Raw genomic sequence first — 9,795 nt, 5'->3', positions numbered from 1 at the left:
ACCAGGAGGAGGAGTAGAGAAGGAGAAAATCACAATACAGCCATGTTTTCATTTATCCGACGATAAATAGAATGAGGTATTCTATGACTTTTCTAGACAAGTCAGCATAATTCTTCATATATAACCTGATTGATATTGCTAAATTCCTAAAATGCATTTCATACTTGTCTGCCTTTGTAAATATAATTTACATCATTTGAGATTGTCTTGTATGATTCAAGTTAATCATTTTGAACATCAATGATGACATTCTTGTACTAGAGGAATACTATTGGAGGCTACTAGATATAGTGGGTTTTTTATCCTTATGCTAAATGATCCCAAGATGTTGGAGTTTTTTATGCTTTTTTATCATGTGTCTCTTTTTCTGTCAGTCAGTTGATGATTTTTGTTGCTCTTAGAACATCTCACTATTTTTTTCTTTTTCAGTTTTACTGTGATCTGGTTTAAGGAACTGGATAAATAAGTTTATTAAAATTGTGTACAAAATAAAAAATAAGTTGAACCTGAATTATGACTAATCAGATATCACATGAATGAAATCCATGAGTTTTATTTCCTAAATTTATGACTTCCATACTCATGGTTGACTAGTCTTTTTGATTTCTTCACTCCTTTCTGTGTGCTGAGTAGTTGAGATTTCCAGACAAATGGCCTCTAGATAATTGGCTTATTACTGCACAAAGGATTTATACCATGAATTTTTATTTCTCATACCTATTCTTTAGTTTCTAAGAATCTCAAAGAATTACATTGTTCTATCAATTTAAACTCTCCAATATGAAGAGGATTTTAAAAAAAAAAAACAACTTTAGGTCAATGATTCAGTTGTCTTTTCTAATTGATCTCAAAGTAAAAATCATTGAGGCCAATCAAACAGCTTCCTAATATTCTTTAATAATTCAGAGGGTCTCTGTAACAACAAGGCTACTTGCTGCTACTGTGGCTGTGTAAGACCAATAACACCAGCACACAGGAGAACTGCTAGCACAGGTTCTTTGATCTGCTTTTCTAAGGAAAGCAACTTTAAGGGATTAACAATCTTACTTTAATTAAACATACATATATCATTCACTTAGTTCAGGGGGAAAAGTCAGCACCTTGAACTTCAGAGAAAACACAAACATAAACTGCAAGCAGGAATTACAAGCAGAGAAAAATAATCAAAAGATAGGCTTCTAACTGTCTGACCATAGCAATATATACATAGCTACCAGAGAGAGAAGCACCAACATTTGGGTTTTTTGAAGTGTTTGGGGGGGAAGTGGGGGAGAGGGGCTCCTTAATGGTTATCCAGAGTCTCCAGAGCAACACTCTTCATATATACACACACACATATATGTATATACACACATGTGTGTGTATGTATATGTATGTATATATTTATGCATGCATGTGTATGTATATATGCATGCTTGTGTATGTATGCATGCATATGTATGTGCATATATGCATATACATACTTTTATACATGTGTGTATGTGTGTGTGTGTGTATATATATATATACACACACATACATAAACTTCTTCAGGGTCAGAGGGCCTAATTAGCAAAAGGGTTTAGGCCTTCCTACAAACAAAGTCAAGACTCCAAAACAAAAGACAACAAAAAGTCCCACTTTGCTTGCCGTAACAATCTCTTCTTCAAGTCTCTTTAATAACTAATTTAAGGTTCTTGCTATATCAGTAGTTCTGAAGTTAAATGTAAGCTATTAAAATTTTAAAAAGCTTAAAATATAATTTGTTCCTTCAGGGTGGCTACAATCACTTGACCAAGCAGCACATAGGAATTCATGGTAGTACCTAGATAGGAGGAAGTCTAGCCCAAGCCTGATATGGAGTTCAGAGCAGTGGTGTCTCAGAAGGCAGTAGAAATAAACTATGAAATTGTGTACATAAACTACCAATGCATGACACATTATAATATGCAATTTCATAGTTGTTAGGGACTGTTTTAACAAATTCTTCAAGTCTACCATTTCCAAATAAGGTCTATCAAGAGGAAATAGATTTAAACTGTAGCAAGAGAGTTGACTTATTATTTGAAAGAACCTTTTTTTCCTTTGATGATAAAGTACTGAACACTACTCTGAAAGACCTAGGAGTCTTCATCCCTACAGAAATTTAGAAATGGGATAAAAAGCAACTTGTCTTTGATAGTATAGCTATTGTCCTGCCTGGAGGCAGGGTGCTGGACTACATGATTTTTTGAAGCTCTTTTATATTAAACTTTATGATTCTATCATCTTCTCTCTCTCTCTGAAACTTAAGTTATTCCCTTATGGGCAGCATCTGAAGATAAAACAATATGTTCAAATTGAGTTCCAGCAATGGAAGTTCCTTGGACAGAGGGCAAAAAAGCATCTATTCTCTATTTCAGTTCTTTTTACTTTGGTTACACAAACTATGTCATTCATTGATAATTAATGATGCCCATTAATTGATCATTTCATTAGTGCTTCTTAAACTCTGGGTTTACGCATCACTGGTCATGGGGAAAGGGATCTGCATATCCAAAATATATTTATTACAGCTTTTTTGTGGTAGCAAAGAATTGGAAATCACGGGGATGCCCATCAATTGAGGAATGGCTAAAGAAGTTGTGGTATATGAATGTAATGGAATATTATTGTGCTATTAGAAATGTAACCTGGAAAAACCTACATGATATAATGCTGAGTGAGCAGAGTAGCACCAGGAGAACATTATACAGAACCACAGATATATTGATTCTGTGATGATTAACTTTGATAGAGTTGGCTCTTCTCAGCAATACAAGGTTCAAAGATAACCCCAAAGGACTCATGATGGAAAGAGTTATCTATATCCAGAGAAAGAACTATGGAGTCTGAATGTAGATTGAGGCAAACAATTTGCTCCCTTTTTTTCTTTTTTTTCTCTTTTTTTGGTTTTGTTTCCTCTTTCTCATGATTCATTCCATTGGTCATAATTCTTCTTTACAACTTAACTATTGTGTAAATAAGTTTAATGCAAACGTATATGTAGTAGATATATCAGATTCCATGCAGTCTTGGTGGGGAGGGGGGAGTGGAGGGAGGGGAAGAAAATCTGGAACTCAAAATTATTCAGAACTGAGTGTTATGAACTAAAAAAAAAATCTTAATTTTTTTTAAAAAGAAGCACTGGGCATGCTCCCTTAGCCATACACCAAGATGCCAGTCTCTCTCCTAACTCTTTTCATTAGGCGGCTCTCGAGCCTTATACCTGTCAGAGGTGTCCACTGGGTGCAGGCTACTCCCCAGGCACTATGCACTAAAACTTCCCCTGAGGAAGAATCTCCTGTTCCTATCTCTCTCTATCAGGATGCTCCCTGGGAATATATGGAGACAGAAGACTATCTGGCTCAATATGGCTCCTATCCAGTCTGGGCTAACTATTGATGAAACCACAAAGGTGGCATCCCACCACAGCGAACCCATGACATGCATTTGAGGGAACAAAGTTGCTGGGAACCTTTGCCTTATCTGCCAGGGTCAGAAGCCCCATGTGGACTTTAGAAATGTGAAGCTCTTGGAGCAGTGTGCTCACACAGGTGTCATCTTTCATGCCCCATACACAAGTGTCTGTATAAAGCAGCATAAGAAGCTTACAGAGCCTATCCTGAAGGGCAGAGATGATGGTTTTCTCAGATACCATAGCCCACTGGTACAGCCATAGGATACTGATTTCAACAACTTCCATGGAGCTGTGGGCTGTACCCCAATGGCTCCTGCCCTAGCTGCAGGTACCTCCTGATATCCATAGAACATTTGGCAGCAGCCACCTGAGAGAGAGAGCTGGCCTGCTTTTGATGTCTAAATCAAGACCACCTTAAGGAAGAGAGTGAACCCCCAGCAGAGGTGATGCCTATAGTTCCCTCTCAAACTAATATTCTCACTGAGGGAGAGGAATCTACAAGTGTCCACTAGAAAAGAAGTGATGGATATACTTTGTAGTGGTCCAGAGTTTAAGGGATGGATGTTAGAAAGTCCTGATGCCTAAACTGAACTGATTCTTATCCCCACTCTTTTTAGAAATGGATAGGATAATGGCAAGCTCTGACCTAGAGGAAAAGAGAAAATGGGGAGAAGGTAAAATGAAGCATGTCTGAATAAGTGTTTTTGGTTGATTTCTCTTTATGCTGCTCCCTTCCCCCCTATTTTTAAGTTACAGAGGTAGGGGGTGCCAAACTTGTCAAGTCAACCCTTCATAATGAAAATTCTTTTATTTAAAAAGTAAGAAGCACTGGTCACAAGTGGAAAAAATATTTAAGAAGCCCTGAATTAAGAGCCATAGTTTGCTGAACCCTGGGGCAGAAAATGGGAAGAGGTGTAGTATGGTAAATGATTACCTCTGTTGTATTGGCAAAATATTTGCACAAATCAGTATCTTGTAGCTAGTCATTTAACTTGGATCAGAGAAAGAATTTGGTAAAATAGATTAAAGATAAATAGGTTGGTATAGTAAGAAAAACATTGGGTTTGAAGGTGAAGGACCTGAATTCAAATTTTGGCTCTGCTTTCTAAGACTCATGTGAATGGGCGGGTCATTTAGTCTCTTTGTGATTCAGTTACCCCATCTGCACAATAAAGAGCTGGAATGATATTTGTAAAACCAGGAGGGAATCTGCTCTATATTGCCTTTACTCTTTGAGTTAGACAAACTTTAGGTCCCTTTAGTCATTGTTTCAGTAAATGTGTTCGCCTCCAATTAGACTCATTGGTGTTCTATTACTGAATCAATGTTTCTTATTTCTTAATCTTTTCCTTTTGGCCCATATTAACCCATTAATTTTTTTTTAATTTTTTTAAAATTTCTTCTATAAGTCTTAATTCAATTCGGGAAACATTTCTTAAACATTCTAGGAGTTGGGAAATAACAGGATGTGTTGGAGTTGATGTGGTTCCTACTCTGCTACTATTTAGGTGTATATATTGTAGTCAATGGACTTGAGTTCAAATCCTGCTTCTGATTCTTACTGAGGATGTTAGGCCTCAGTTCATTTATGTCTAAAATCAGAAGGCTGAACACATACTCACTCTCTGTCTCTCTCTCTCTCTTTCTGTCTCTCTCTGTCTCTTTCTCTGTCTCTCTCTCTCCATACATACATACATATATGTGTGTACACATACCATGCATATGTGTATGTGTGCATGTACATTATACATACATACGTACATGTGTGTTTCTTATAGAAATAAAGTGATTTGATGGGGAAAGCACTAATATCTAGGCAAGATGGGGAAAATTTAAAAGGATGCAATTGTTGAATTAAGTTTTGAGGAAAACCAGGAAATCTAAGAGGTGTTGGGGAGCCAATTCCAGTGATGGAGGACTACCAGTGTATAGGCACAGAGATGGAGTACCATATATGGCCATAACAAACAGTGCATGCGCAAAATGTATTAGGGCTGATAGTAAAATCATGAGACATACTCATAATGCAGGAAAATAAAATTTATTGACTATTTAACAATATAAAAATCAACCCCCCTAATAACAAACCACCAGCCTGGAATCTAAAGGTCCCAGTAAGCATCTCATACCAGTGATCAGGGCAGGAATTATATTTGTTTTTTTTTTGTTTTGTTTTGTTTTTTTTTCCCAGTCATAGTCCATGTGTATCACTCAGTGGAAGTTTCTACTAATCATCAGTGCTCTTGAGCCAACTTGGGATGCTAAAATTTTCAAATGCATGGAATTAGGTCTGTCTTAGTCTTGACCCAAGACCAAACTGATGGCTGAAGCATCCACAGGCTTTTTATCATTTTACCTAAAATCATTTTTTAAAAGTTTTGTCTCAGTTCTGATTGGTGACGTAAGCTTGTGACAAAACAACAACAACAACAAAGCCACTAATGAAATCTGTAGTTTACTAAGGCTATTAGGAAATATTTACCAGATTATCAGATTTGGGGGACACACACATTATTTCTAGTCATTTATAAGACTTTGGATACATACACATATCATTATCATTTGTTTGTTTGATTTAACCCAGTTTAGAGTATACACATTCCATTGACAAACTCAAGTGCTTATCTTTTTAAATAAAAATAATTCATATAATATTTAGTTTGAAAATGAAGGCTTGGGCAGCAAGGTAGTGCAGTGAGTAGAGCACTGGCCCTGAAGTCAGGAGGACCTGAGTTCAAATTTGGCCTCAGACACTTGACACACTTACTAGTTGTGTGACCTTGGGCAAGTCGCTTAACCCCAATTGCCCTGCCTTCCCCCCTCCAAAAAGAAAAAAAAAAGTACCTCTAGACAGTATGGAATACCTGGGAGTATACCTAACAAACCAAACCAGTAACTATATAAGCAAAATTATAAATAAACTTTAAAAAAAAAGAAAATGAAGGCTTAAAACAAAATAGAGTTGTAGATGTTGAATTAACATTCTTATTCCCATTGTAATGAGGGACAATAAAAAGCCCAGTTTGTCTGAAATGTAGTATCCTTGAAGGGGATTATGTCATAAGACTGGAAAACTAGATTGGGATCAGAATGTAGAAGGCTTTAAATGTCATATAGAAGAGTGCTTGTTGGTGTTGGTGTTAATTCTAGAAGTAATAGGGATTTTATTGAGTAGGGCAGTAACAAGATAAGACCTGTGTTTTAAGAATATCATTTTGGTAGCTTTGGTGAGGAGGGATTGGAGTGGGGAGAAATCTGAGTCTGGGAGAACAAAAGATTAAAATAAATATAATTCATCTTAAAGATAAAAAGTCATTCACTATTTAAAGACACATTACATGCCCAGCCCCCAGGCCTTCTCTTCTCTAAGTAAAACCTCCTCAGATTCTACAAGAGAACCTCATATGACAAAGTTTTGAGTCCTTCACTATCCTAGTTACCCTCATGTACCTAGAGTCTTTTATCATTGTCCCTTTTAAACTATGACAACAAAAAAATTAAAGAATACGCAAAATGTGTTTTGATGGGGGCACAGAATGGAAGGATTGCACCTCCCTCATTGAAAACATTATTATTTTTTTCTTTCTTCTAAATGCAAATCAGTATCAAATTAACATATTTGACTGTCATACTGATGAGGGCACAGTCTCTGGGAACCCCATGAACCCTTGAACTCTCCTTGAATCTTCCCACTCGACCTGGCCTTGGCCTGAGTCTATAACCATTAAGCCCAAATGCCTACCTTGCCCAGTTCTCTGTTGTCCAGCTGTTTCCCACCCTTAATCCTGTTTCCCATCCTTAATCCTGATCAAAATATCTATACCCTAGCTCTGTTACCCCAGCCCTTTATGGTCTGTCATTTCCATATAGCCTTCACCTATTTCCCCCACCCGGGAGTCTGACCTCATCCCAGTCGCTTCAAGCTCCTCCTTAGACTCCTCCTTAAGTCCCTCCCTAGACCCCTCCTCTGGTCACCCCAGACCACCCCTCAATCCCTTCCACAACCTTTGTGTATATAATCTCCATCTTGCCTCCATGAAGGGGTCTGATCCAATCTAGCTCAGACTGATCTGGCCCTCTTTACTTACAGGTGTCGCAAGGGGTGGGATCTCTCGGGGCAGGCTTATTTGGCTAACTCTTAATAAACTTTATCTTTTCCCTTGGCTGAGAGAGCTTGAGTCGAATTCTTTCAGCAGGACCCGGTGTGTCGCTACTTTGGGGTGAGGAGCACCTCTCACCCCAACCCTCATCAATACCATACATTGATTCATACTGACCTTGAAATCTACTAAGATCCCTCAATCTTCTGTTTTGTTTTGTTTTTAATGGTCAGCAGGATTAAAGCAAACTACTAGGCAAACTAACCTAAACTTTTTTACTTTCTTTAACACTGTCCTTTATGTTGACTAATCCTTGATATTGTGTATCCCTGAAAACAAATTTAATTATTCTCCGCCCTTGTTTCAGGAGAAGTATCTGAGAGTTTCGACATGCTTGTCTAAGGAAATGAGATTTGCAAATCCCTGTCCCAGACTATCTCTTGTGCAGTGGTATAATACTGATGTCATCTATTCTTAGTAAAAAAAAAAGTCTCTATATGTTGCTCTGGGTAAACATTATACCAGGACTGGGAAGTTCTATTATTTACTTCAAGAAATCTCTTTAAGCTCCTGTAAAAGGTGCATTGTACTATGCAAGGAGCAGGTCTCTAAGGAAAAGATAAAACTTCTCTATTTGGGCTTTGAACAAAGACCAGGAATAAGAGTTCTTAAAAAAAAAGAAGAAGAAGAAGAAATGTAATCATCAGGTATATCAGCTCTAGCTGTAATGAACACCTGAGACCTTTAAATCCCAAAGAATGAAAATAGTTATTGGCCTCCTTCTGTAAGAAGGTGAAAAACGGAGTTTTCCTTTGGAATGCTATCTTGCCATAATATGATTACTCCAAAAGCATACAAATCCACTAGAAGATGACATATGCTTAAATTCTCTTTCCCTACCTTTATAGATTAACTAATATCTCAATAACCTGGAAGTGATCATTAAAAGATTACTTTAATTCCTTCTGGCCTATCAACTCTACATTGTCCTATAAAAATGCCCTATTAATTGAATACAGTGTACTGGGGTTCCAAGGAGAGGTGCTTATTTTCACTGCACGAAACCTTACAATTTGTCTGAATGCATGGTGTGATCTTTTTACTTCATTGACTGAGATCATATTAATTAAAAATAGACTTCGTGTTTCCTACTTCTGTCACTTCTGTTTCATGTTACCCTACTTCTGTCACAAACGGTAGCAAATCTTATAGAAAATAAAAACTAATAGGGTCCTCCATGTCCAGATTGCAAATCATGTCCTCTTATTCTGAATTCTAATAAAACTTTGCATTTATCATGCACTATTTGGTGTTGTATTTGTTTGCTATTTTTATATGTGTCATCTCTTCAGATATATATTTTTCAAAATACTAGAAGACAGGAGTCTTATATTTCTTTGTAGACACACATGTGAGTGCACACATGTACACAGACACAGACACAATGATGTTTTGCATATAAAATCTCATGTTTTGTTATGCTACAGAACTCCAGGAGTGGGAACTTTTTCCACCAACCCAGATTTCAATAACACATGACTTAATAGATAAATATTTCACAGGTGTTTCAGGCACATAAGCCTACTGCCTTGCCTAGGCTTCCACGGTTAAACAGAATCAGTGTTTGAATCCAGGTATTTCTCTAAGCTCAGTATCAACTACTTTTTCTAGCAGTCACCATGCCTGGAATTTTCTCCCTCTTAATCTTGGCATCCTGTTTTGTTTTGTTTTTCCTCTATATTGCTTCAAGGCCAAGCTAAAATCCCACTTTTTACAAGAAGCTTTTTACTGACACCCCCTAATTCTGGTGCCTTCTCTACATTCTCTCCAGTTTTGTTTTAACATACTTGTTTGTATATTGTCTCTCCAATTAGAATGTGAGTCCCTTAAGAACAGAGACTTTTTTTTGGTCTCCTTTGTGCATAATGCAGTATCTGGCATATAGCAAGTGCTTAATCAATGTTTATTGGCTGCCTGACGCTTTGCACAAATACCTGATAAATATTTGTTGAATAAATATTGAAAGAACTTCTAATGGAAAACAGACACACAGACAGACATACACATAGAGACACAGCACACACACACACACACAGACACACACACACACATACACACACACACACACACACACACACACACACACACACAACACACACACCCTCTGTCTTTGTCTATAGAAACCTTTGATTTTTGAGGTCCAGTCTTTCTTTTCCCAATAGGAAGAAGCATTGTATATTGGGTAACACTTTAAACTGGCCTCAGGAAGGAGTGAGC

The 9,795-nt window shown here is 37.2% G+C and overlaps 1 pseudogene; it reads left to right on the top strand.

Moving 5' to 3' along the window:
• The first annotated feature begins 3,168 nt into the window (after nucleotides 1–3,168).
• On the top strand, nucleotides 3,169–3,930 carry LOC118851269 (annotated as a pseudogene).
• Nucleotides 3,931–9,795: the final 5,865 nt, after the last annotated feature.

This window comes from Trichosurus vulpecula, chromosome 5 (genome assembly GCF_011100635.1).
Source record: "Trichosurus vulpecula isolate mTriVul1 chromosome 5, mTriVul1.pri, whole genome shotgun sequence".
NCBI lineage: Eukaryota > Metazoa > Chordata > Mammalia > Diprotodontia > Phalangeridae > Trichosurus > Trichosurus vulpecula.
This window is presented reverse-complemented; position numbering and strand designations above follow the sequence as displayed.